The sequence below is a fragment of the Musca domestica genome, unplaced genomic scaffold (genome assembly GCF_030504385.1).
Source record: "Musca domestica strain aabys unplaced genomic scaffold, Musca_domestica.polishedcontigs.V.1.1 9, whole genome shotgun sequence".
NCBI lineage: Eukaryota > Metazoa > Arthropoda > Insecta > Diptera > Muscidae > Musca > Musca domestica.
The window spans coordinates 15,459,409-15,487,173 of NW_026712435.1; the positions used below are offsets into that span (position 1 = coordinate 15,459,409).

Genomic DNA, 27,765 nt, shown 5'->3' on the forward strand with positions numbered 1-27,765 from the left:
GACCTTTTTAATTGGCTGCTCAACATTGATTTCGTGTCAGAAACAGTTTCGGAAAACACAAAACGCATTTTTATTTCGCAATCAACTGTCACTTAACTGCCTGCCAGCCAGTCGTTGGCACTTAAACTTGTATCGATCATTGCCGGCTGTGTAGAAGAGGAAAAAGTGCGCCCCAGTGCTTGGATACACAAGGTCCGCATGGCATTTGTCGCCGCTGTGTGAGATTGTCTATTGCGTTTTTCGTTTTCCCCCCTCTGAAAAATCAATCAGATTGCATTTTATTGTCTGCCGCATATCGTTCGCATCACTGTCGCGGTCATACAAGGCACCCCGCCCCCAAATTTGGTATCAATGCTCGTGGGGCAGACATGCTATGAGAAAGAACAAGAATTTCAATACCCTTTCGTCAACTTTTGTATGCCACACTTTGCGGCAAGAGTGTGTGTGCCGTGTCGATTGGCGTTGAAATGTGGGGCTCATCCAATGCAATAACTATCTGGGAAATTTGATTATTTTCTAAAATAGTCTCGGACATGGTTCGATAAAGTCCCTCTTTGACTTTTAGAGTAATGTAGACTCATTTGGGTATATCTTATTCTGTATATCATACTGCTGAAATATATCGACATCAGAAAGAAACTACTTCAGAGAAGAATATAATGTTAAACTTGCCCTGCCATCGGTGGGGGGGTTTGGGGTACATTTAGCTCATACCTATATCTATACCCTATAAATTACTTTAGTACATACATACAAAAGGCAGCGAGACAGTCCATTCCTAGTCCATACATTTTTGTAATTTGTCGGACTGAAATGAGTAAGATCTTATCCACCTGCAGACTGTGGGCCAGGCCAAGTGTAAACTCGACAAAAACAGAATTATGTATTTTCAAAAAGAATACTAAAATTGGTAAAGTAGACGAAACAGTCTTACGAAATAAATCAAATTAGTTCCATTAATGTCAAATATTATACCCCCATCCATATGGCTACAGATTTGATACGGCCAAAATGTGCCTCATCGAAATAAGAGTTGTAGACCCTACGTCTCTTTGGACCAAATCCATTCCAGGACATTTGGAGTCGATCTTGTGATGTCCGTCCGTCTGTCTGGTTGGTGCGCACGATAACTCTCGAAGGGTGTATCCGTTTTGGTCCAAGCTTGGTACATCGTAATATTATTATCAAACTTAGATTGAGTTCGGAGATGGGCAATATTGCTCCATTCCTTCTGGTACCTCCCACACAAAAGCGCGAAATTAGAAAAAAAAACAAGTTAAAAAGTATCAGTCGGTTCTGTTCGATTATTCAAATATATTTTGGCATCTGTTATGAAAATTCAAAGACCCTCTACGGAGTGGTTTCTGAAGGAATGAGCCAATATTATCCCTTTCATATCGATAAATACGATATAAATAATACTACGTGTCAGGTTTGGTCTATATTGGTAACCTCTTCATAAAATCCATATTTATTCTGGTTGAGAGAAATATTTAGATATGGCAAATTGTAAAGAATCGCTGACTTGTTTCGTAAGTTATGAGCGTCTGGTCTCTCAAAATCTTGGACCCCATTTGGGGAGGTACCAAAAGAAATGGTCCGATCTCTACCATCTTTATAACATATCTTGTGTTGATGGGGATATTGAGATCTGCCAAGTCTAAATGGAATCGGATATTTATTTCGAGTTTTTTGAGCTTAATGAATATTTAAAATTTCGACCTTTTGTGGGGGAGGTGCCAGAAGGAGTGGACCGATTTCTTTTATTTTAACACCAGACCTTGGGTTAATAAAAATATTGTGATTATTCCAAATTTTGACCGTTTGTGGGGTTGGCACTTGATGGAGTGAACCGATATTGCTAATTTTCACACCTGACGTAGCACTGACGCAAATATTAGGATTTGCAAACTTGGAGCTGTATCGGATTATCTTTTCTCTTTATTTGCAAAAAAATATTTTTTTGAAAATTTTGACCTTTTGTGGGGGAAGTACCGGAAGGAGTGAACCGATATGTTTCGTCTTAACACCAGACCTTGGGCTGATAAAAAAATATTGGGATGTGTGGAATTTGAAGACAATCGGACTCTTAAATCACATTTTATAAGAGTTGGAATTATTCAAAATTGTGACCGTTTGTGGGGGAGGTAATTGATGAAGTGGACCGATATTGTCCATTTTCGCACGTGACCTAGCATTGATGCAAATATTAGGATGTGCAAAGTTAGAGCACAATCGGCTTATCCTTTCTCTTTCTGTGCAGTAAATTATTTTCTTAGAAAATATTGACACATTGTGGCATGATATATACCCTCTGTAGCCATATGGCTGAGGGTATAAAAAAATATTTTACTGCACAGAAAGAGAACGGATATTTTGATTTTGCTCCGACTTTGCAAATCCTAATACAGGTTTGCCCATATTCGACGGACCCATGGGCCCATTCCAATCGACGAGGCTTGTCCGCAGGCAACATTCTTTGCGTCAATTAAATTTTGTACGGGAACAAATGCAAATCAATGCGAATGATCCGTTGTAAAGTGGACCGAGCAATGCCCAACTGCTGAGAACGGCGTTTTTGGGATATTCTTGGGGACCTCTCAACACTGGCTCGTACGGCAGCGATATTCTCGGCCGATCGCCTTGGTCGACTTTTATATGGCCTCTTCGGATTAGAAAGAGCTTTACCAGTCGAAAATTTTTCGTATAAACGCTTAATGGTGTTCTTAGAAGGCGCACTTCTCACATTTTTTAATGTTTTAAAAGCACGTTGAGTTTTCACAATTGACTTTTTCTGTTGAATGTAAATTTCAACTATTTCGCGTGGCGTGTATTGGCTCATGGTAAAAATCTGTTTGGACTGACGCTTCAAACGCGGTATGTCATTAAGAATTGTTACATCTCTGTCAAAAGCCAGATGGGTCCGTCGAATATGGACAACCCTGTACTTCCATCATTCCTAGGTCAAGTGCGAAAATGGACAATATCAGCCCACTCGAGGTACCCACACAAAAGGGTCAACATTTAATAATTATATAAAATGTGATCTCTAATTGTCTTCAATTTATACACATAACAATATTTTTATTAACTCAAGGCCTGGTGGGGAGATCGGATATATCGGTCAACTTCTTCTGGTACCTCCCCCACAAAGGGTCAAAGTTTTGAATAATCAATACGATTATAAAATCCGAAATTTCCATCAACTTCTCTTCACATTTCACACATAAATTTTGAAAAGTAAAACGCTCAAATTTCACTTATACAGAAAATTTTGCTAACTCAAGATTTATTGTGAAGATGGTATATAGCTGCGAACCCTTTCGAGTACCTCACCCACAAAGGGTCACAATTTTCAATACTTTTATCTTTCATAACTTTCGAAACAAGTCAGGAAATCTTTATAACTTCCTGCATCTAAATATATATTTTTCTCTCAACCAGAAATCTGAGATGAATATGGAATTTATGATTTCGCTTAAAATTGGATATACAGGGTAAGATGGAAAAACTGCAACCAATTTCAGACTGCTGTCATTTCCAAGCCACTCTTCCGACAGCTGTTAAAATTATTCCAGCGACAGCTCATTATATTGTTTACGAACGTAAAAAAGAATTTTCCAAAAAAAAAAAAAAATAAAGCGTGATAGTGTGATTTCTTTATATTTGGCTGGAAAACCACAAGTGGCTATCGTTAGAGCACTCCAGCATTTAAATCTGAATAAATCTTTTGTGTCTCGTACCATCGCTCGTTACCGTGGTACTGATAGCGTAGCCCGTCGTCAAGGAAGGGGATGGAAGAAACCAGCAACATGGGCCAAACTACCGCAGAGCAACATTTGGGCAGCGTGTGACGGTTTCATTGGCCGTTTGAAGGCCATAATTCGTGCCAAAGGTGACCAATTCGAATAAATCTAAACTTATTCTAAAATTTGATGCTGTTTCCGACATTTCTTGCTTTCATTCAATAAAATTTAAAAAAACTAAATGTAAAAATTTTGGCGTTTGTCTTTGTTGCTTTGTTTTTTTATCTCATACTGCATAATAATTTTGACCGTAGCAATATTTTTATCGGCATTAGATGAAGTATGAAAATGGAATACTACGGTCGATTATATCCTATACCTCAGGCACATTTTAACATTTTGTAACCAGTAAGGAAAGGTCAAAAGTCGGGCGGAAATACTATATTGTACCCTACACCACTATGTATATCGAAGGTATATAAAAATCGTCAAATCCGGATAAAAATATATATGGGAGCTATATCCAAATCTGAACCGATCTCGATAGAATTTGGCAGAGGTATTTTCAAGCTGTTTTTGATATCCGGTATCAAATATCATTGTACTGGAGTGCCTATTACGCATGCAAGAGGCTTTAACACCAATTCGGCTAAAATATATATTTATGGGAGCTATAGCTATATCTGAACCGATTGGCACCAACATTTGAAGTACTTAATTCTGGGCTGAATTCCGTCGGAAGTGCAAAAATTCAGTCCATTTGGTCTTATATTAGCCATTTGGTGCACAATTAACCTGAAATCGGATAAAGATATATATGGGTGTTATATTTAAATTTTGACCGATTATCCCCAGTTTCAAAAGGGTTCAACCTTGGGTCAAATAATTTATCATCTCGATCGGGCAATTAATGCGAATAAATACTTTGTTTATAAAAATATATGGACATTCGACAATGCATTAATCGACTCAGAAAGTGATTCTATGAAGATCTTTAAAAGAAACTATGGGTCTATCTCGCATCCTTCTCCATGTTACAGACATGGGTATTAAAATGATCACATATCTCATACAAAGTGATGGATGAAACCAATATAGTACAAACCTGGCACGTCGCACTATTTATATCATATATATTTATGTCCGATACGAAATGGACTATATTGGCCCATTCCTTCAGGGCCTACTTCATAGAGGGTCAACAGTTTGAATAATCATAATAGAAATCAAAATATATTTGAATAATTGAACATTGGCTGAGGGTATACATCTGTCGGCAAACCCGACTGTTACTTTTTAACTTGTTAACTGACAAATTTCTATGATGCAGGGTATTAAAATGAGAATATTCGAAAACCTCGTGACATATAACATGGTCAACCTTCATAATACCCTACACCACAATGTGGTCAGGGTATTATGTCTTTGTGCTTTTGTTTGTAGCAGGCAAAAGGAAACGAGATAGATCGATAGTTCCTTTTGATGATCTGCATAGAATCACATTCTGAGTCGATTTATGGATGTCCGTCCCTCTGTCCATGTATTTTTGTGAACAAAGTACAGTTCGCATTTATTACCCGATCCAGATGAAATTTTGCACAAATCATTTGTTGGGCCAAGGACGAGCCCTATTGAAATTGGAGATAATCGGTCAAAATTTAGATATAACTCCCATATATATCTTCGTCCGATTTGCCTTTTATTGTGCACCAAACGTGTAATATCAGCCCGAATTGTATGGAATTTTGCACATACAACCAAACTAGGCCTAAAAATAAGTATGCCAAATTTGATCGAAATCGGTTTAGATATAGCTATAGCTCCAATATATATTGTTCATCCGATTTGTTATTTTAGTCCTCCGCAGCCGTATTATGCACTCTGTAACAACAATATTTGGGGAAATATATCAAATACAGCTCAGAAATACCTTTTCTAAATTTTATCGAGATCGGTTCGGATTTTACTTTTATTGTGCACCAAACGTTTAATATTTGCCCAAATGGGATGAAATTTGGCACTTACGACCGAATTGAGTCTAGAAGCTAGTATGTCAAATTTGGTGAAGACCGGTTCATTCATAGCTATAGCTCCCATATATATTGTTCATCCGATTTGTTGTATTTGTTACACACAGCCGTAATATGCACTCCCTAACAACAATATTCAGGGAAATATATCAAATACATCTCAGAAATATCTTTGCCAAATATTATCGAGATCGGTTCCGATTTGAATATAGCTCCCATGTATATTTTTATCCGATTTCAAATTAATTTTGCACCAAATGGGCATTACAAGTCCGAATTTAAAAGATACAAATGCTTCGGCATATTTAGTCTTTTGAACTTTGAATTATAATCATACTCACAGCGTGTGTGATTAAATTCTCCCATAAAAACTTTTAATTGTTATGTGGAGCTCTACTAAATAAGCAAAGTGGTGTAGGGTATCATAAAGACTTTCTTTACTGGTTTTTAAACTTTGTTACAGTGTGAAATTATAAAAAATTTCCTACTTCCCATTTTTCTCAATTGTTTTGAATTTAAATTGTGATGATCACCAAATAAAAACACGAAAGAGAATGTGAATGGGAGGAGAGCACCCCCCCCCCCTTTTTTTTAATGAACACACAAATGGAAATGCATTGATCGATCGTATTGTGGGAGTCTGCAGTGTGGTGCTGAGCGTTTTGTAAGATCACCACTTTGCAATTGCTTTAAAAGTGTAAACAGATTCATTTCAATTATTTTCAACATCTGCGTCGCTCTGTACCATCCACCCATCCCCTGGCGTGTGAATGTGTGTGTGTGTGCAGTAAACAATTTGCTGTAGGTCATGAAATTTGTAATCAAAATAAAGTATTTATTTTCGAATTTGTAATGGGTAGCGCACGTCGGCTGCTGGTTAGAATATATCCATTTATTTTCTCATTTTCTATGAATTCGTCGATCATTTCTTCTATGAAAAATATGTTCTTTTCCTTTAGCTGATAAATTGCACCTTGAAAACAAATGTGAATGAGGAGAAGAGTATTTTATTTTTGGCACTACAATGTTGTGTTAATTGCACAATATTTTAGACATTTTTTCAAAGAAAATTCTAAGGGCCAACATTTTTCCTGGACAATTTTTATGGCGTCTGCTTGACATTCAAGTGTAGCGAATATGGCAAAAAGAAGACGCCAGTGTCGTCAACCACAAAGTGACAGCCAATGGAGCCACAATTCACACTCTGGAATGTTAATGTGGACAAACAACATTTGTTATTTTTCATTGTAATGGAAACACAACACAAATACATATGTACGTAACAATGTAAAAAACTGTTGCTTCTAGGTTCAAGAACAATTACAAAATGACAAGAAATGCAAAATAAAAAAAAAAAAACACAGACATGTTGTTTTAGTTGGACAAAGGGCAAATGTTTTCATATTTTAGCTTGTAGTGAGAGAGAAATTTTAAAGGAATGTCAGAAATGATTTTTATACTCTCCACCATAGTATGGAGGGTATATTAAGTTTGTCATTCCGTTTGTAACACCTCGAAATATACATTTTAGGCCCCACAAAGTATATATATTCTAGATCAGCAAAAAAATTCTAAAATTCTATGACGATTTATCAATGTCCGTCCGTCTACCCGTCTGTCTTTCTGTGGAAATCACTCTAGCTTCCGAACGAAATGAAGTAGGTTGATAAAATTTTACTCAAATGTGTATTATGTCTGCAGGACTTTTGGTATTGAAAATGGGTCATGTAGGTCCACGTCTTCGTATACCCCCATATAACGGTACCACCCGATATTCGGTATTCTGATGATTTTAGTGACATTATTTACCAGAATTGTTTCAAATTTGGTATTTAAAGTTCGTAATAGATACTACAGCATAAAACAGAAAATAGGCCATGCAGGTCCACTTCTTTGTATAGCCCCTATATAACGGTTCCCCCCGATATTCGGTATTCGGATGATTTTAGCGACATTATTTACCGGAATTGTTTCAACTTTGGTATTTAAAGTTCGTAATAGATACTACAGTATAAAAAAGAAAATGGGTCATGTAGGTCCACTTCTTTGTATAGACCCCATATAACGGTACCTCCCGATATTCGGTATTTTGATGATTTTTAGCGACATTATTTACCGGAATTGTTTCAAATTTCGCATTTGAAGTTCGTAATGGATACTACAGCCTATGACAAAAAAAAAAAATTGTCTGTGCAAGTCCCCGTTTTACAACTCCCATGGTTCCTCCTTATATTCCGAATTTTGATGATTTTAGCTACATTATAAACAGATTTTTTTTTCAAGTTTCGCATTTGAATATTGTAATAGCTTGTGACAAAAGTTGCCTATGCAGGTCCACGTCGTCGTACAGACCCTAATATACGGCTACATTCGGTATTTTTAAGATTTTAACAGAATTTTTAACGGATTTTATTTTTTTGAAAATTGCCAAATTTGTACCAAATGGTGGAGGGTATTCAAAGTTCGGCCCGGCCGAACTTACAGCTTTTTTACTTGTTATGACTATTTTGGATCCATACCAGAAACTTATTGCAAAGTTGTGAACGAATATTAATCTAAGCCGATTTTGACAACGTTTTGCAGAAGCATTTCTAGAGTTTTTATAATACTATACAACCCATAAATTATGAACCATGTTCTGACTCAGCACCATGATGGACGACAGGTGTCTCGCCAATAATTTAGGGTCTTATTGTCCCAAGGAAACATTTGAAAGATAGCAAAAGGATGTCTAACCTACAGTTGTGCACGTCTGAAGTTTGTAAATCGTTATATCTTTTTCATATTTAGATAGCGTTTGGAAATGTAAATGTAAAGAAAGTCTTAAAGTCGGCCGGGCCGACAAGCCATGATTATAATTATAATTTAAGTTCAAAGGACTAAATTTGCCGAAGAATTTGTATCTTTTCAATTGGGGCTTATATTGCCCATTTGGTGCCAAATTAATTTGAAATCGGATAAAGATATATATGGGAGCTATATCCAAATCTGAACCGATCTCGTTCAGTTTGGTGTACAATAAAAGGTAAATCGGACGAAGTTATATATGGGAGCTATATCCAAATCTGTCCCGATCTCGATAAAATTTAGCAAATGTATTTCTGAGCTGTATTTGATATATTTCCCCAAACATTGTTGTTACGGAGTGCATATTACGGCTGCGGAGGACAAAAATAAAAAATCGGTTGAACAATATATATTTAGGAGCTATAGCTATATCTGAACCGATCTTCACGAAATTTGACGTACTAGCTTCTAGACTAAATTCAGTCGTAAGTGCCAGATTCCATCCCTATAGCTATATCTGAACCGATTTCGATCAAATTTGGCATACTTTTTTTCAGGCCTTATTTGATTATATGTGCAAAATTTTATACTAGTTGGGCTGATATTACATGTTTGGTGCACAATAAAGGCAAATCGGAAGAAGATATATATGTGAGCTATATCTAATTTTTTACCGATTATCTCCAATTTCAATAGGGTTCGTCCTTGGGCCAAACAAATGACTTGTGCAAATGTTTATCTCAATCGAATAATAAATGCGACTTGCATTTTGTTTACAAAAATACGTGGACAGGCGGAGGGACGGACGGACATACGGACGGACATTCATAAATCGACTCAAAGTGTGATTCTATGCTGATCATCAAAAGGAACTATGGGTTTATCTAGCTTCCTTTTGCCTTTTACAAAGAAATGCACAAAGATATAATACCCTTACCACAATGTGGTGTAGGGTATAAAACTCTATCGACTCCTTCCACAGCTCCCCACCCCAACCCCAAAGCGTCAAAATTGTCAATGAAAACAATTAACCTTACATCCGATTGTGTTCAAACTTTGCACATCTTGTTGTTTGAATAACAAGTTGGCAAGTTGAGAAGATGGAATGAATCGGTTCTTTACTTCTAGTACCGCACTTACAAAGAGTCTGAACCCATTCCCTCTGGTGCCTCTTCCCCAAAGGAAGCATATTATGGAGGGTGTATAATGTTTGTCATTCAGATTGTAACACCTCGAAGTATATATTTAATACCCCACTCAAATGTGTTTTAGGTCTGCAGGACTTTTGGTACTGAAAAAAGTGGGAGTATGTGATGTCCGTCAAGATAAATTTAGATTCGATTGGCAAAGACACGAACCAAGATGATTTTTTCTCCGGTTCAAAAAGGGTTAATAAAGAGAGAGAGAGAGAGAGAGAGACAGAGGGAGTAGTAAACCAGAGAAAAATTAACTTAATTTTAGTTTTTTTTTTATCAAATTTCATAATTTTACGTACAAATTTCAAATTTACAATGAAATCGCTAAATAAAAACTTAATTAAAGTTTACGATGAAAAAGTTTGAAACCCTAAACTCTACATTCACGCACATTTTAACATTTTCTAAAAATTATCACATATCTCATATAAAGTGAAGGAAGTAACCAATATAGGCCAAACTTGGCACGTCACAATATTTATAAAATATTTATTTAGGTCCAATATAAAATGTACAATATTGGCCCATACCGCCGGAATCCAAACGCATTTTTTAATTTTTCATTTTAACAGTCATGCCGAAATAATTTTATGACGGTATTGGCAAAATACCATTTCTTTGTATTACGATACTTGTCAGTCAGCCCATACGATTTATTAAACCTCAATATACATATATTTATGCAGGCATGTGTGAAAAATCATAAAAAAGCAATGTGAGTCCATGCCTGATAACCTTGGAGTAAATGGAACTAGTGCGATTGTACCTAACACAAAATTAAATGTGGCAATTAAATGTATAACCTGCAACGAAAATTTCGAAATGAATGTGTGCATAGAAATATGAATGTGCCCGCTACTTCGTTGGCGAAGTTACAACAACAATAGCAATAAAGGACTTTTAAGAAATAAAAACCACTAAAAAAATAGGTTCTAACTTTCGAATTCTGAACTATTTGGATTTTTGGTACTTATGTATTCATACACAGAATCATTAGAAAAATATGATGAGCTCATCAGATAATCATTTTATCGATTGATCAATAACAGTGTTGTACCGTTTAGTTTTTTCGTAACCCATAAGATGTATATTGTATCTTTTAGTACTTTTCATGCACTTGAAGTGAGAATTTACAAAAATTCCTCATGTTACCCATACACACAGGGATTGACCTGTAAAAAATAGCTTCTACTGCTAGCTTAAAAAAATATAGTACTATTTTGTGCCCTGTATGTCGAATTTAGCAAACATTTTAACGTCGTTTGGCCTTCGCAGTACAATATTTAGTACTTTTAATACACTACACCACATAGTGGTAAGATAGTGGAGATAGACCCATAGTTACTTTTGAGGATCTTCATAGAATCACTTTCCGAGTCGATTTATGCATGTCAGTCCGTCTGTCCGCCCGTCTGTTTATGCATTTTTGTGAACAAAATGCAGGTCGCAATTTCTATCCGATTGAGATGAAATTGTCCAAACAATATTTGTTTGTGCACCAAATGACCTGAATTTTGGCACATCAGACTGAATTCAGTCTAGAAACAAGCACATCAGTTCAGATATTGCTATAGCTCTCATATATATATATATATATATATATATATATATATATATATATATTCATCCGATTTGGGGTTTTAAGTCCCTCACTTGCGTAATATGCCTTCCACAACAATGATAATTGTTGGTACCAGATAACTTATGAAGCTCAAAAATATCTCTGTCAAATTTAATCGAGATCGGATCAGATTAAGATGTAGCTCCCATATATGTCTTTATCCGATATCAGGTTGATTCTGCACCAAATGGCTAATATCAGCACAAATGGACTGAATTTTGGCAATTCCGACTGAATTCATCCTGGAAATAAGTATATAGCTATAGCTCCCATATATATGTTTCATCCGATTTGGGGTTTTAAGTCTCTCACATGCGTAATATGCACTCCACAACAACGATCTTTGGTACCAGACATCAGATACCGCTCAGAAATAAGTGTTTACAATGTTGTCAAGATCAGTCCAGATTTGGATATAGCTCCCATATTAAACCAATGCCGAATTTAGCTCAATTTAGTACTTTGTGACCAACTATAGTATGCATTTGCAAAACCACCTTCATATCTGAATTCCAGACACCAACAGAGACCTCAATATCAAATTTTAGGACTCAATTCACCCAAAACCAAATTATGTACTTTTTTCGTACAATTAAACACACTTCCAAAGCCAGCTCTACATCTTAACTCTAAACACCATCAGTGACACCTATATCAATTTTTTAGGCTATCAGCTCTATTCGTGCACCCAATACCCAATTTAATACTACTTAATACTTTTCGTACAACTATAGTACACATTTCCGAAGCCACTTTGATATGTTCAGGCTACACAAGAACAGCAACACTGATACCAAATTTCAGATTTCACCCAATACCAAATTGTAACAAATATAGTACTACTTAGTACTTTTAATGCACTTACAGTACACATTTCCAAAATCACCACTATATCACAAGCCTACCACCAGCAGGGATCCCAATACAAAATTTCGTAATTCCAGCTTCATCTGTTCACCCTAAACCAAACTGTTCCAAAGTTAGTACCATTTAGTACAGCTCGCCGATTTAGCAATTATCTGCAAAACAGCCTTCATAATATCAAACTTACTTTCCAACCTTGATTCTCATACCAAATTAAAAGTGTTTATCTCCGTTCGAGGTTAAGAAAAGTTCTAAAATGGTACCAGTCTAAAAATTTAGTACCATTTTAGAACTTTTCTTTTTTTACATCTATTCGGCGCTCTATCTGTTACTCTCAGTCCAAATAGCACAATTCTAGCTCACTTCGTTTGTCCGCTACAAAGTATTATACTCTTAGTACATTTGAGTAATTTTCGTACCATTTTAGCACGAATTTTCGAATACCCACAATTTTACACGCCAACGGACCAAGGAAGACCGTCGTGCAAAATCTCAAGATTTTTACTTCAGCCGTTTCGTCTGGTGATTGATTCTTTTATTTAACTACTCCTGTATATTTAATCTTTTTATACCCTACACCACAAGGTGGTCAGGGTATTATGTCTTTGTGCATTTGTCCGTTTATGCATGTCCGTCCGTCCGTATGTCTGTCCGTCCGTCTGTCCATGTATTTTAGTAAACAAAGTACAGTTCGCATTTATTGACCGATCCAGATGAAATTTTGCATAAATCATTTGTTTGGCCCAAGGACGAACTCTATTGAAATTGAAGATAATCGGTCAAAATTTAGATATAGTTCCCATATATATCTTCGTCCGATTTGAATTTTATTATGCACCAAACGTGTAACATCAGCCCGAATAATATGAAATTTTGCACATACAACCAAATTAGGCCTGAAAATAAGTATGCCAAATTTGATCGAAATCGGTTCAGATATAGCTATAGCTCCTATATATATTTTTCCGATTTGTTATTTTTATCCTCCGCAGTCGTAATATGCACTCTGTAACAACAATATTTGGGGAAATTGATCAAATACAGCTCAGAAATATTTTTGCTAAATTTTATCGGGATCGGTTCAGATTTGGATATAGCTCCCACATATAACTTCGTCCGATTTACCTTTGATTGTGCACCAAGCGTCTAATTTTTTTAATATTTTAGCTAGTATGTCAAATGTGGTAAAGATCGGTTCAGATATAGCTATGGCTCCAATATATATTGCTCATCCGGTTTGTTATATTTGTTACCCACAGCCGTAATATGCACTCTGTAACAACAATGTTCGGGGAAATATATCAAATGCAGCTCAGAAATATCTTTGCCAAATTTTATCGAGATCGGTTCCGATTTGGATATAGCTCCCATATATATTTTTATCCGATTTCAAATTAATTGTGCACCAAATGGGCAAATCGTGTCCGAATTTAAAAGATACAAATGCTTCGGCATATTTAGTCCTTTGAACTTTTAATTATAATTATAATCGTAGCGTGTATGATTGAATTCTCCCATAAAAACTTTTAATTATTATGCGGAGCTCTACTAAATTAGCAAAGTGGTGTAATAAGTCATAAAGTCGGCCCCGCCCGACTTTAAGACTTTCTTTACTGGTTAGTACTTATATTAGTATTTGAGTACTTTTCATACAATTTTACCACGAATTTCCAAAACCCTACAATTTCACATTCCTATGTACCAAGGCTGACCTTCGTGCAAAATTTCTAGATTCTAGTCTCAGGCGTCTCGTCTGGTCGTTGATAATAGTCAGTCAATCAGTCAGTTATTTCACTACTCCTATATATTTAATCATTTTATTTTAATCACTGCCAAACGAGAATGAGAGAGGATTTAATTAGAGCATATTCGATAATTAATGTATTAGTTCCGTTTACCACAGGGAATATTTCTAGCTAATCATAGATATATTCACACATAAATAAAAATGTTCGAAAACGATGCCCATTAATTTAATTTGAAAAATAAAAGAAATGCAAACATTTTAGGATTATGGCCAAAAAAAAAAAAAAAAATATAATAAATTAGAGAGCCTCAGAAATATGGCACGCGAACATTTAAAATGTTTGCTTTACACATTCTACTTACGTACATCGACGTACATCAACGGACATCAGATGCCGACAGAATCCACTTCAAAACGGAATATTTTGAAATCATCGAACGTGTGCCAAAAAAAAATTAAACGTATCCGAAAATAACCCACATGAACGTGTGTTCGTTCGTTCTCCTAGATAGGAATTTGTAAAACAAAAATTGTTACCGGTTACTAAAGTGTGAGAAACATGCATGTCTCTTTGAAAAAAAAGTGAATGGGTGAATGAATGAGTGTCTACATGAATAATTGTGTTTTTCGTTTATTGTTTGTTGGTGAAAATTATATTCAAAATAATGATAAAATATTTGGTCATATTTTGGAAATAATTTTTGTGATGAGATCATAATTTTGCCAAAATTGTAATATTTAGACATGTATTTACATTTCGTTAAAAATATTTCATTCCTTATATTTTTGACTTTTATCCAGTCTTTTGGAAATGTTTTTAAAAACATTCGATATTCTAAAAAATTGGTGATTCGGCGAATGTTGTGGCAAACGTGCTTTTTGACGAAAATTAAAATATCAACCGGTTTAGCCGAACGTCAATTTTCGATTGTTTAAATATATTTTGACAAAATCGGCTTATCGTTTCACCTTCTGTGTAATGAAATACTTTTTATACCCTCAGCCATATGGCTAGAGAGGGTATATATCATATGATACGGTCAAAACGTGCCTCATCGAAATAACGGTTTTAGACCCGTGGTCTCTGTGGACCAATTCCATTTCAGGACATTTAGAGTCGATCTAGCGATGTCCGTCCGTCTCTCTGGCTGGTGCGCACGATAACTCTCGAAGAGAGTATCCGATTTGACCCAAACTTGGTACATCGTAATATTATTGTCAAACTTAGATATAATTCGGAGATGGGCAATATCGGTCAACTCCTTCTGCCTCCCCCACAAAAGATCAACATTTTCAAAGAAAATATTTTACTGCACAGAGACAGAAAGGATAATCGGAACGTTGCAAATCCTAATATTTGCATCAGTGCTAAAATGGACAATATCGATCCACTCCACCACAAAGGTCAAAATTTTAAATAATTATAACTTTTATAAAAAATCACAATATTTTTTTAACCCAAGGTCTGGTATGAGGATGGAATATATCGGTCCACTCTTTCTGTTACTTCCTCCACAAAGGGTCAAAATTTTGAATAACCAGAAAGCTCACAAAACGCAAAATTAACATCCGATCCTTCTCAGACTTGGCACATCTCAATATTTTTATCAGCACAAGATCTGTAATAAAGATTGGACCATTCCTTCTGGTACCTCCCACACAATAAGGGTCAAAATTTTGAATATCAATGAAGCTTATACAATGCGAAATTAACATCCGATTCCAATAAATCCAAAATCCAAAAAATAGTAGAGATCGGACCATTCCTTCCTGGTACCTCCCCTACAAAAGGGTCAACATTTGGAATAATTATATATCTTATAAAACGTGATGTTAGAGTCCGACATCACAATTTGTTTTAACCCAAAATCTGGTGTGAAGATGGGATATACCAGTGCCTCTCCCACATAGGGTCAAATTTTTGAATATCATGAATCTCATAAAATGCGAAATTAACATCCGATCCCACCCAGACTTGGTTCATCTCAATAATTTCATTAACGCAAGATCTGTTTTAAAGATGGTGGAGATAGGACCATTTCTTCTGGTAGCTCCCCCACAAAGGGTAAACGTTTTGAATAACCAAAACTCTCAAAGAAGCTAAATAATCATCCAGATCTCTTCAAGTTTCATACATACAAACTAGTGAAGATGATAGATATCTGCCAACCGCTTCTAGTATCTCGTCCACAAAGAGTCAAAATTTCCAATACTTATATCTGTCATAACTTGCGAAAAAATCCAGCGATTCTTTACAACTTGCTATACCTAAATATTTCTTTCGACCAGAAATCGGATATAAACCGTATAAAATTTAATGTAAATGTTCGATTTCCTTTAAATTTTACACATACCAATATTTTGATCTGTATTAGATGAAGTAAACATTTCAGTCCACCTTATCTGTTAACTCACGCATATTTCCACATTTTCCAAAAATTTGCACATATCTCATGTAAAGTGTAGGAAGTAGACGATATAGTCCAAATATGACACGAATTGGACAATATTGGTCAACTGCTTGGACAATATTGGTCAACTCAATTAGAATAATCATAACTGTAGGCTGGAGGTATATATCTGTCGAAAAAACCGACTGATACTATTTAACGTATTTAAATATGCAAAGGGGTGTAGGGTATCGAAAAGTCGACCTCGCCCGACTTTTAGACTCTCTTAACTGGTTTTTATTTTGTGGAGGAAGTATTAGAAGGTGTAGACTGACATGTTCCACAATTACATTACAGCTTTGGCTTATAGAAATATTAATATTTTACTCTTTGTGGGAGAGATTCCCGATGAATGGGCCGATGAGTTCCATATTCACACTAAAAATAATGTCGATGAACGCAATACATTGTGCTAAGTTAGAAGAAACTTCGAATAATTATTTCTACTTTGATGACACTTGGGGGAGGTACCAGAAGGTGTGGTCCGATATATTCCATGGTTGAGAAAGGTACTTGATGGAATGGGTCAATATTGTATTAGAATGATCCTGTCTGGTTCTATGAGGTAAATTAATTTTTTATAAAAATTTCATCTTTTGTGGTGGAGCTACCAGGAGGAGTGGACCGATATTGTCTATCTACGAACTCGATCTAAGCTAGACAATAATATTACAATGTATCAAGTTTTTATCAAATCGGATACTCCCTTCAAAAGTTATCGTGCTCACTTGCCAGCCAGACGGACGGACACCCTCAGAACGACTCTAAATATCCTGAAACGGATTTGGTCAAAACAGATCTAGGGTCTAAAACCGTTCGATGGGGCATGTTTTGGCCGTATCCAATGATATTTACCCTCCGTTGCCATGAGGCTGAGGGTTTAAAAATGGAAAACCTTTGCTTCAAATATCTTATTTTTTTGCCCAAATATTTGTCGGAATACCGAGTAAAAGTTTTAACTTGTTTATGGAAAATTTCGGTGTTTTTGATTTTTATACCCTCCACCATACTGATACATTCTTTATCAGCGTAAAATTCTAAGTCCATTTAGCGATGTCCGTCTGTGTGTGTGTGTCTGTCTGTATGTTGTAATCACCTTGTTTTTAGAACGAATTGAGATCGCTGACCCATGTGTATTTTGCCAGTAGGTAGGTTAAGTTCCTAAATGAGCCATATCGGTCCACGATGTCCATAGCCCCCATACAACAGCACATCCCATTATTCGGTATTTTAATGATGTCAGCGACGTTATTCACAGGAATTATTTCGTTCGAAAGTTCGAAATCGGTAATACAGCCTATGGCAAACAAGTAAAAAATCAGTTCGGCCGGGCCGAACTTTGAGTACCCTCCACCATTTGGATCGAATTAGAAAATTGTCAAAAAAAAAATAAATAAAATAAAATCCATCAAAAATTATTTTAAAATCTTTAAATACCTTATATAGGAAGGTGCCTATATATGGGGGGATTTACGATATTGTGGACCTATAAAGACAAATCTATGTCTGGGTGTAAAGTACTCACAAGGAACTCCTTGTGTGGATTTTCAGATAATTCCATTGGAAAAAGTGGATAAAATCATCAAAATACCGAATATCGGGGGTACCGTTATATGGGGGATATACGATATCGTGGACCGATATATCCCATCTTCGAACTTGACCTGCCTGCAGACAAAAGAGAGATCTGTGCAAAATTTTAGCTTCGTATCTTAATTCGTTTAGACTGTAGCGTGATTACAACAAACTGACATACGGACGGACATCGCTAAAGCTACTTAGAATTTTACGCTGATCAAGAATATATATACTTTGTTGGGTCTAAAATGATTACATCGACGAGTTACAAACGGAATGACGAACTTAATATACCCTCCATACTATGTATGGTGGAGGGTATAAAAATTACGTATGCGGGACCACATGATCATATAGCCCCCATATAATGGCACCTTCCTTTATTCGGTATTTTGATGATTTTAGCTACATTGCTCTCCGGAATTGTTTAAAATTTCGTATTTGAAGATCTTAATGGGATCCTCCTATGACAAAAAATATTTATGCAGGGCCACGACTTCGTATAGTCCCCGTATAAAGGTCATCATTTAAAAGTTTTTTTTCGGAAGTTTTTACAATTTTTCAAGTCCCTTCCAAATGGTGGACGGGTATTTGAAAGGAAAATTTCACATAACCTCAAAACACCTGAAATTATGTGTGGCCCTAGTTAACACATTTTCCATTTTGCCCTGATGGATTTTCATTGCTATTGGCTAACAAATAGAAATACACTCTCGATATATTTCGAAAAAAAAAACCACAAACACATGTCAGTCTAGATGTTCTATGAATTAGTGGGTCAATTTGAAGATACGTCCTAATTGCAAGCATACGATATGAGGAGCCATAGTAAATCAAATAGATTTTTGTAATGTAAGTTATTAATACCATACCATAAAGACAAAATCCCATGTCTGCTATTTTTGTAAATAAATTAAAAATTGTTTGGTGTCGTAAATTTACTGTCTGCATTTGAGAATTTCCACATATTGAGAATATAAATAAATCGAAGGCGTCTTTATCGCGCGTGGCCCATATTACGAATGTCTGATGCGTCTGTGGCAGGCGAAAAATGCGGTTTTTCGCAATTTTCTAGTTTTTTCTAAATGAATTTCACTTGAAAACAAACACAAAAAAAACGTGCAGGCAAAAATTACATCGTTGCCAGCGAACTATGTAGTTGGGCAGGCAATAGAACGTCGGGCCGCAAACCAACAGCAATAAAAAATTAACAAACACATGTTTAAACACGAAATTGTCTAAACAAATGGAATATAAACAAAATCAATACAAAAATAAAAACAAGAAAACATTATCCAACATTTTTACAACAAAGCAGCAAACAAGACCTTTTGCTGGTCTGTAGATTTCGCCCAGTTCCACATTTGTGGATTTCTTTCAATTCATTGAAATTTACAAGTGTTTTTTTGGTTAATACCTGTTGGAGTAGTCAAGAATGTTGATGGAACAGTTGATGAGGAAAGGCAATGCTTCTCTTTCGGCATATTTCAATTAAGAATGTAGTTCGATTTTTTTTTGCTCAGTCTTTTCGTATTGTCCCGCAACCATTGATGGTGGAAATTGTTTAAATGTTCCCGTTTTTTGTTTATATATATTGTTGTTATGTTTTACATATTTGTTGTTTTTTTTTTTCTTCTAATGTCTATGAATTGAAAGTTTATTGAAAAAGTAAAGAAACGACCACTTTTCGGCCTTTGCTCGTTCGTCTTGTTCTCTTGCTTTATTGTATTGGGGCCATCATTGACACATCAACATAATTTCAACAAAATGAACATGTGTTTTATTAACTATTACATTATTATTACACATTGATTACAGCAAGGACGGCAGAGTTTTAGTCACACTTGAATATGTTGCGGAGGCTGTGATGAACAAGTAAAAAAGCAGCTAAGTTCGGTCGGGCCGAAATTTTTTTACCCTCCACAATTTGGAAGGAAATTGAAAATTTCAAAAAAAGAAACAGTAAGAAAAAGTCAGAAGTCGGGCAGTGCCGACTATATGATAGCCTACAACACTATGCATATTTAGTAGAGCTCCCGTAACAAAATAATTTATTTCAAATAGATCATACCACCTAGCAACATTTGGCTTTAGAGCAATTATAGTTTGCTATAGAGTGCATAATATTACCTGGAGAAGGATTATATTAAAAAAATATATCAGAGCCAAGTTGCACAAAATATAAACGTACCTCCACGCAGAACTCAAGCGCCGGCTATGGTGATGGTGTGGGCCGCCATAACAGCCGATGGTCGCTCTCCACTCGTATTAATCGACCGCGGCATAAGAATAAATGCCGAATATTATCGCGAAAATATTCTGGAGGGTGTATAAAAGCCTTGGGCACGCAAATATTTTGGCCGCAAACCTTCGACATTTCAACAGGACTCAGCTCATCGCACTCAGCACGCGCCACCCAAGAATGGTTACAAAATGAGGTTCATTACTTCATTTTCAGCGCACAATGGCCACCAAAATCTCCGGATACCAATCCGTTGGACTATTGTGTCTGGAGTATTTTGGAAAGCAGGGTAGGCACTAACAAATACCAAAGTGTCGATCACCTCAAGCAAGCACTTCGCCGGGAATGGGCCAAAATACCGTAGAGCATTTACATTCGGGCAGTGTGTGACGGTTTCATTGGCCGTTTGAAGGCCATATTTCGCGCCAAAGGTGACCGATTCGAACAAATCTAAACTTATTCTAAAATTTGATGCTATTTCCGAAATTGTTTGCTTTCACTCAATAAAATTTAAAAGACAAATGTAAAAATTATGGCGTTTGACTTTTTTTGTTATCTCACCCCGTATATAGGAGCTATACCTATATCTGAACTGATTTTCTCCATTTGGTGCACAATCATTGCGAAATCGGTTGAAGATAAATATGGGACATATATCCATATTTGAACCGATATTTATAACATTAAGCAGAGGTATTTCCGAGTTTTATAAGATATCTGTTACCAAATATCATTGTTGTCGAAGACATATTACGAATTTGAGGGACTTAAACACCAAATCATATATATGGGAGCTATAGCTATATCTGAACCGATTTTCACCAATTGTAATGTACTTGCTTCTAAACTGAATTCGGTCTAAAATGCCGAAATTCAGTGCATTTGGGCTGAAATTTTAGAAACAATTCAAATCGTTTGCTAACAGTGCCTTTCTATTTTTTTCCAAAAGTCCCTCTCTCTTATTGCACACTTTCACACCATCAGTGAACCTCATGTTCCAACTTGCGAGTTCTAGCTTCATTTCTTAGCATTTCTAACTTTTAGCTCTAACAGAACAATATTTTGTACATTTTGGTACTAAATACCAAAAACTCCTTACAAAACCAAAGGTGCAATTCCAAAACCAAAGGTCCAGATTGAAAAGCTAACAGAAGCTAGAATTCTGACACCTTCAGACCAAGAGTGACCCTAACCTAAAATTTAAAGATTTTAGCTTCAGCCGTTTTGTCTGGGCCTTGATAAATCATTAAACAAATCAATCAGTTTAAGACAAAACGGCTGAAGCAAGAATCTTTAAATTTTGGGTGAGGGTCACTCTTGACCCGAAGGTATCAGATATGACTGGGTTTTGGTAAATTCACACTATTAATGTACGAAAAGTATTAAAATGTACTACATTTGATACTATTTCGTATCGTATTTGGAATGGGAATCAAGGATATGGAGTATGGTGCATGTAAGAGGGTAGTTTTGAAAGTCTGAAAAATTGCTACAAACTGAGTGTGCGGGAAGCGATGGAGCTGAAATCCTAACATTTAGCGGAGTGTAGGATTGGAATATGGTGGTGTTTATCGAAATTTCTGCTAATGTGTACGAAAAGTACTCAATTATACTAAATTTTGTACAATTTCGATTTGGTTAAACCCATAGAGCTGGAATGCTGAAATTTGGAAATAAGATTACGGTCGAAGTGTATGATTGGGATATGGAGGCAGTTATTTGGGCTTGGATTTTTATATACTTTTGTGTATTAAATCGTACTAAATTTGGTACAATTTTGTAATTTATTTGTTACCACTTGGAATTAAATGAGCGGTTAGGGGAGCAATCTTAAGTTTTGTAGGAGAATCAGGTTTAGGAAGTAGATTTGATATGAAGATTTGAAATCTGAAATCCGCACAATAACGTATACGAAAACTACTAAACCGTACTGAATTTGATAAAGTGTAGGAATAGAAGTGAACTTTTTTTTGGTATTAAGGTTAAAATGGGTTAATTAATGGAAAGTTTTTGGAAATGCAAGCTATATAATGTGTGGAATATTCTAAAAAGTGGTCTGGTATATCCCACATTCAATCTTGAATATAATTAATATTAATATTAATATTAATATTATAATAATATAATTATTGTACCTTGCGAAATTTGAAATAATCTGGAAATTAGTCCATGTTTAGTAAGTGTTCAGTTTAATTTTTCTTAGAGGAGGTAATTTAATATTTCGTAGGGAAGGTATCGAAAAAAATGAACCGAAATTGTCGATTATCCATTGGAATTAAGTGCTAGATTCCAATTTTCTAAGACATCTCCTAAGGTCTTTAATGACTCAACTCGAAAGAGAAATTATCATAGCCATAAAAAATAAAAATGCAAATAAAAACAAGTAAAATTGTATCAGTCGGTTTTACCGACAGATGTATACCCCCAGCCTTGACTTATGATTATTCAAAATGTTTGCTCTTAATGGGGGAGCTTCCAAGATAGTTGGCCAATATTGACCAATTCGTTGCTGACCTAAGATCAATATAAATATTACATCGTGACAGATTTTGACTATATCGACTACTTCCTGTATTTTATATAAGATATGTGTAAATTTTTGGAAAATGTGGAAATATGCGCGAGGTAGCAGATATGGAGGACCCCAGTATTCCAATTTCATACTTCTTCTAATACAGGTAAACATTTTGATATTTGCAAAATTTGAAGGAAATCGAACATTTATAAACAATTTTATCAGATTTCATATCAGATTTATGGCTTAGAGAAATATTTAGATATAGAAGTTGTAAAGAATCGCCGACTTGTTTCGCAAGTTATGACAGATATAAGTATTGGAAATTCTGACTCTTCTGGCTGAGGTAACAGAAGGGGTTCGCAGTGGTATATCATCTTCACAACAGATCTTGAGTTAGCAAAATTTTTTGTGTGTGGGAAATTTCAGGATATGGATGGATGGATTTGTATGTTTATTTCGCTTTTTCAAAATTTTGAACCCTCTGTGGGGGAGGTACCAGAAGAAATGGTGCGATCTTTACCATCTTTATAACAGATCTTGTGTTGATGGAAATATTGAGATGTATCATGTCTGAATGAAATCGGTCGTTGATTTCTCGATTCATGAGCTACATTGATACTCAAAATTTTGACCTCGGATTTTATGATCCTCTTGATTATTCAAAATGTTAATCCTTTGTGTGGGAGGAAGGAATGGTCAGATCTCTACCATCTTTATAACAGATCTTCTGTTGATGGAGATATTGGGATGTGCGAAGTCCTAATTGAATCGGATGTTAATTCAGTGTTTTATGAGCTTCATGAATATTCAAAATTTTGACCGTTTGTGGGTGAGGCACCAGTAGGTGTGGACAGATATATTCCTTCTTCACACCAGAGCTTGGATTAATAAAAATATTGTGATGTGTGTAACTTGAAGATAATCGCGCTCTTATATCACATTTTATAAGGGCTATAATTATTCAAAATTTTGACCCTTTGTGGGGGAGGTAATTGATGGAGTGAACCGATATTAACCTGACCTAGCACTGATATAAATATTGAGATATGCAAAATTTAAGTAAAATCGGATTATCCTTTCTCTTTCTTTGAAAATGTTTACATTTTGTGGGGGAGGTACCAGAAGGAATGGACCGATATTGCCCATCTCCGAACTCGATCTAAGTTTGACAATAATATTACGATGCACCAAGTTTGAATCAAATCGGATACTCCCTTCAAGACTTATCGTGCGCACCAGGCAGACAGGCAGAGGACGAACGGATGGACGGGCGGACGGGCGGACGGACATCGCCAGATCGACTTTAAATGTCATGAAACGGATTTGATTTAAAGAGGCCTAGGATCTAAAACCGTTATTTCGATGAGGCACATTTTGGCCGTATCAAATGATATATACCTCCTGTATGGCTGAGTATAATAATAAAATGATTAGTAATAATAATATGATAATATATATTGTTATAATTATTTGCGTTGCTGTTAATAAAAATAGTATTAATAACAATAATAATTATTATTGTTGCTATTACTATTAATATCCATTTTTTATTGCTTATTATTATTATTATTATTATTATTATTATTATTATTATTATTATTATTATTATTATTATTATTATTATTATTATTATTATTATTATTATTATTATTATTAATATTAATATTATTATTATTATTATTATTATTATTATTATTATTATTATTATTATTATTATTATTATTATTATTATTATTATTATTATTATTATTATTATTATTATTATTATTATTATTATTATTATATTATTATTATTATTATTATTATTATTATTATTATTATTATTATTATTATTATTATTATTATTATTATTATTATTATATTATTATTATTATTATTATTATTATTATTATTATTATTATTATTATTATTATTATTATTATTATTATTATTATTATTATATTATTATTATTATTATTATTATTATTATTATATTATTATTATTATTATTATTATTATTATTATTATTATTATTATTATTATTATTATTATTATTATTATTATTATTATTATTATTATTATTATTATTATTATTATTATTATTATTATTATTATTATTATTATTATTATTATTATTATTATTATTATTATTATTATTATTATTATTATTATTATTATTATTATTATTATTATTACTCTTAGTATTACTTATCATCTTATACATTCAGTATGGTAGAACATCAATGAGTGAATGCCTCTTGTTCCCTACGCACTTCCATGCCCAATACCATTAATACAATTCAATTTATTTATTCAGCATGACAACTGCCATACTTTTTTGCTCCACATCATCATCGATCAATTGATTCTGTGAAAAAACAAAGAATTCTTACGATAAACATCCGACATTTGTTTAACGATTTGAAGATTTATGAGTGCAGGCATGAACAAACATTCACATCTCCAATGACAGCGCGGCGTAACAAGATCTATTGTCTGGGCATTTTGATAAACTACTAAAGACTACAAATGAAAACAAATTTAGAACATAGTTTTGTGACTGGGATTCCGATGCATCCGCCACGTGCTATGGAGGCACAAATGCAAGGGGTGTTTATTCTGGAAGTGTTCATAAAACTTGCACATTCATAAATCAAATGATAATTGTTTGGAAGTTTATTTAAATTTTATTCCCTTAAATCGTACATTTTTCAATAATTTGTGCTTTGCTTTAGGAATCTTCATTGATGTAGGATGCCATTGATTTTAGTCGAATTATATTTTTGTAGCTAGATAATTTTGAAGTTGGGTCGAAAACAATTTTCACTTTTCCATTTTAAAACCAGTAAGAAAGGGGTTGGTTTGATTAAACGTTCATGGTATTTAGGAAAATTTATAAGGGAGCTATATCCAACTCTGAATTGATATCGACAAAGGCATTTCTAAGATGTATCTGAAATCTTGTACTAAAAATCATTGTTGAAACATATATATGTGAACTATGGTTTTAACCGATTTTCACCAAATTGACATACATGCTCCTGGACAAAATTTGGTCGCATACGCTAAAATTTATTAAATTTTGGTATACTTTATATAAATATTTGGTGCAATTTGGGGTATAAAAAATTTCTCTGATATTATTAAATTACAGAATATTGGGTGGTCTAGATATATAGGTTTATAAGAAAACATAGACCTGTGTAGTCAATTATCTGTCAAAGAAGGCGAATTCAGTTAATAAAGTCGCATAATCAAAACATGATGAAACCCTTGCACAATGGTCCTTAATACAATTTTTCTGGCCAAAATTATTTAAACATCTTTTCATTCATTCTAGAAACCAACAGTGACGTCAAATATCACATTTTAGGATCCATCCAAATCTGAATTGGCAAATTTAGTACCATTTAGTACTTATCGAAAAATCATAGTGCGCATTCCCAAATCCACCTCCATCTCTCAAAACGATATTCCAACAGTGGACTGTATATCAAATTTTAGAATTCCAGCCCTATCCCCAATCCCAAATTTATTACAATACTTTTCGTACAATTATACTACGCATTTTCAAAACCAACTTCTGTCCACCCAGTGACCTTGATACCAAATTTCAAAATTTCATATTTATCCCAACGCCCATTTTTTTAAAATTTTGCACTTTTCGTACGTTCATAGTACGAATTTGCAAAACCAGCTTCTTCTCTCAACTACATACACCAACAGTGTCATACATATCAAACTTCGGGATTTCAGTTCTATCCCTTCATCCAATATCAAACTAAGCAGCATTAGGTTCTTTTCGTACAGTTAAAGTACGCATTTTCCATACAATTTCCAATTCTCACTCTCAGACACCAAGAGTACCCTTAATATCAAATTTCAGGATTTCAGTGCTGTAATTTCCCACACTACAAAATTCTATACCATTTAGTACAATTATAGCACGCATTCCAAAAACCAACTCCTACTCTCAGCCACGGACACCAACGATGACTTTAAGCATTTCAGCTCCATTCCTTCACCCAACACCATATTTAGTACTAGTAGTACTTAGTACTTTTCGCACAATTATAGTACGCATTTCCAAAACCACCTCCATATCTCAATTCCACATATCAACAAAGACCTCAATATCACATTTAAGGAATCCCGCCCTATCCCTTGATCGAAATTTAGTACCATTTAGTGCTTTCTTAGTTCAAATACTTATTAGAATACATTTCCAAACCACCGCCAAATCTCAACCTCAGATGCCAACAGTTAGTTAAATATTAAGTTTCAGAATTGTATCTCTATCTCTTAACCCAATAACAAAAAAGTACCATTCAGTACTTTTGTTACAATTACAGTACACATTTTCGAAGCCGCCTCCCCATATCCAGGCTACACATGAACAGTGACCCTAATACCGAATTTCAGATTTCCAACACTATCTGTTCACTCAATACCAAATTGTACCAAATATAGTAACATTTAGTACTTTTCGTGAACTTATAGTACCAATTGCCAAAACCAACAGGGGGAATAAACCATTTGATACGGCCAAAACATGCCTCATCGAAATAACGGTTTTAGACTCTAGGTCTCTTTGAACCAAATCCGTTCCAGGACATTTGGAGTCGATCTAGCGATGTCCGTCTGTCCATCTGTCTGCCTGGCTGGTGCGCACGATAACTCTCGAAGGGAGTATCCGATTTGATCCAAACTCGGTACATCATAACATTATTGTCAAACTCAGATGGGCAATATCGGTCCACACTTTCTGATACCTCCCCAAAAAAGGTCGACATTTTCAAAGAAATATTCCACTGCGCAAAAAGAGAAAGGATAATCCGATATTGCTCCAACATTGCAAATCCTAATATTTGCATCAATGGTAGGACAAGTGCGAAAATAGACAAAGTCGGTTCACTCCATCAAGAACCTCCTCCATAAAGGGTCAACATTTGAATAATTGTCTTCAAATTACACGCATCAGAATTTTTTTTATTAACTCAAGGTCTG

At 34.8% G+C, this 27,765-nt stretch overlaps 1 protein-coding gene across 2 annotated transcripts in view; it reads right to left on the reverse strand.

Annotated features, from left to right (window-relative positions):
• Positions 1 to 27,765, reverse strand: part of LOC101893576 (FH1/FH2 domain-containing protein 3) — a 237,307-nt gene that overhangs the window by 201,057 nt on the left and 8,485 nt on the right. The window lies entirely within an intron of this gene.